Source organism: Sinocyclocheilus anshuiensis, unplaced genomic scaffold, assembly GCF_001515605.1.
Source record: "Sinocyclocheilus anshuiensis isolate Anshui unplaced genomic scaffold, SAMN03320099.WGS_v1.1 scaffold356, whole genome shotgun sequence".
In the NCBI taxonomy this organism is placed as follows: Eukaryota; Metazoa; Chordata; class Actinopteri; order Cypriniformes; family Cyprinidae; genus Sinocyclocheilus; species Sinocyclocheilus anshuiensis.
This window is the reverse complement of record NW_015554097.1, coordinates 1,451,760-1,454,673: the sequence shown is the minus strand read 5'-3', so window position 1 is coordinate 1,454,673 and position 2,914 is coordinate 1,451,760.

The following is a 2,914-nucleotide window of genomic DNA, read 5'->3' as shown; positions in this document are numbered from 1 at the left end:
TAGTATAATTTGTGATTGTTATTCATTATCCTATCAAATATACTTTTTGATCCACTTAATAAATTCTATTAAAATAGAAAATTATTATTTTAAAATGTAATAATATTTTTAAATAATACTGTTTTTAACTGTATTTTTGATCAATAAACACAGCCTTTGACCATAAGACACTTCCTTCAAAAAAATAAATAAATAAAATAAATAAATAAAAACAATAATAATAAATAAATAAAATCCTTCCCAACCCCAAACCTTTGAACAGTAGTGCATGTAATATTACAATAAAATAATAAAATAAAATAAAAAATTGTGGTGGGTTGGGGGGACTAATCTTTTATATGGCATTACATAATACAGCGTGATGAACTGAAATTCTTGAGTCTTGTGGATTGATGTCATTTTTGTCTAACATTAAAATTAACTTTGTCAGTTCCTAAAAGAGCACTGATCCTTTCAAGAAGACGGCCAAATGAAACTCACGGGGGAGAAAAATAACGACATGAAATGCAGCCTGCAGAGGTTCAGTTTGACAAACGTGGGAATGTCTCAACTCGTGGTGCTTTCCTGTCCATGGAACTCTGGGGCTGAATTTAAAAAAAATAAAAATAAAAAAATAAAAAAACATGGAGTGTTTTTGGCTTGTATATAACAGTCCTCCCATAGTTTTGTCCTGATAAACAGTTATCTCAGACTGAGGACATATAAAATCATCCTTGCTCTGTTTAGACACTGTGCATCGGGCAGTTCAGTGAAGTAAACCGTGTACCTCTGAGATGATTGAAGGATGCATCATATTCGTGGAATAATATACTGATTTCTTTTAAAAGCTGGTATCCATTTCCAATGTTCTGTGTCTGACTAAAGGCAGATCCCATATGTTCATCAAGATTATGCACTGACAATACATACATGGCAACACTACAATGGTAATATTTTCCATATTCATCACATTTCTACTGACTTGCTGATGTACTTGATAAACCGTAAACTACTGACCGTTAAATACTGCGGGTCAAGTGTTTCCTGGCTTCCTCCATTACATCAGATGTTGGTCAGATGCTTTAATTGGACTTGTGCTATTTATATAGGCACTGGAATGGAAATGCCAGAAACAAATCACACAAGGTCATAATCTTCATAGAAGTGAACCAGGTAAACAAGTTTTCACATACTAAATATTTTAATTTAAGAACAAATCGAGTGGCTGCAATAAATTAGAAAATGAAATGGTCTGCTTTACAACAAAAGTCTGACAAATTCCTCTGTGTTATTAAAGGTGCATTCAGTACATTTTAGTCTACCATTTTATCTTGGGGTATTGGATTTATACTTACGGTATTCAGACTGTAGCACATGAGTCATATGGACTATATTTATGATACTTTCATGTGCTTTTGGATGCTTGACAGTTGCAACCATCATCCCTCATGCATCTCCTTTTGTGCTCCATAGAAGCATATTTTGCTTGGATAGGTAATGTTTGGGTGTTTAAATGTGTTAAATTAAAAATTTCAATTTAAAACTATTTTAAATAAACAAGAAAACAGAAATGCTTTAAGTTTTTTTCTGTTTTATTCTAAGTAATTAAAAGAAATCAACTAAATTAATAATTGTATTTTTTAATCAGCATTACTAATTGTCTAACAACATTTCTAACAAACACAAAAAATGCAGCACACAGCCTTGAAACACAGCACAGCACACTTTCCCTGATGAATGATGTTGTTAAAGTCAAGCTATCAGTGGACATGAACGAAAAGATGCCACAACAGCCCAGCTCACCAAAAAAAAAAAAAAAAAGAGCAAGAGAGAGAAAACAAATAGTTTTGATTAAAGTCAAGGACATCCTGTATGACTCTTCCGTCTAAAGACATTCATCACACTTGATGTTGATCCTTCCTCATCTGTCCACTGCACTCTTCCGGGATGGAAGTAGAAAGGGACTTGTGCTATCAGAGATATAGCGCTCGGCTTATGTGGTCAGTCAGCACGTAGCCCCTGCCCAACCAATTGAAATATATGAATCCCAAGTGAGAGTTTAAAAATGCTAACTGTGAATGTTAACTTGATTTGGTATGTTTGATCTTTGAAAAACGAAGCCAGAACGAATACAAGTTTGCTAAAAAATAATAATAATAATAATAAAATAATTTTATAATAATAATAAATACTAATAAATATTTAAATGATAAGAATGAGAATAATAAATACTAATAGATATTTAAATAAAATGGATCATAATAATATCTAGTTGGCTTTTGGTTAACATTAACAGCCCACACAGCCTAAGTGAAAATGGAAATTCATTTCAGAGCAAACTTTTTTTTTTTTTTTTTGGTAATAACATCCAGCAATACATGTTAATGAAGTAAATACAATACGTCCATTTGAGTCCAAACGTATTTTGAGATTTTACAGAAGAGTTTTATTGCAGCAATGTTTTACTGTATATTTGAACACTTCATATATTTCATGTCCTAAATTGCATTGGTATCACTTAAAGGAACACACCACTATTTTTGAAAATAGCCTCATTTTCCAACTCCCCTAGAGTTAAACAGTTGAGTTTTACCGTTTTCGAATCCATTCAGCCGATCTCCAGGTCTGGCGGTAGCACTTTTAGCTGTAGCTTAGCATAGATCATTGAATCTGATTAGACCATTAGCATCTCGCTCAAAAATGACCAAAGAGTTTCGATATTACCTAGCTGGGGACTATTTTCAGGCGCTTCATAATATCATTGTGCCTGCTGCACTCATTACGGCAGCAAAGTTCCTTGATTATTACGCCGGAATGAGAGTATAGTTCCTAGCCATATCGGCCAAGAAAATCGCAACTTTTCATTTTCCGTCGGTCTTAGTACACGATGTAACTACAGAAGAGTCAAGTTTTAAATAGGAAAAATATAGAAACT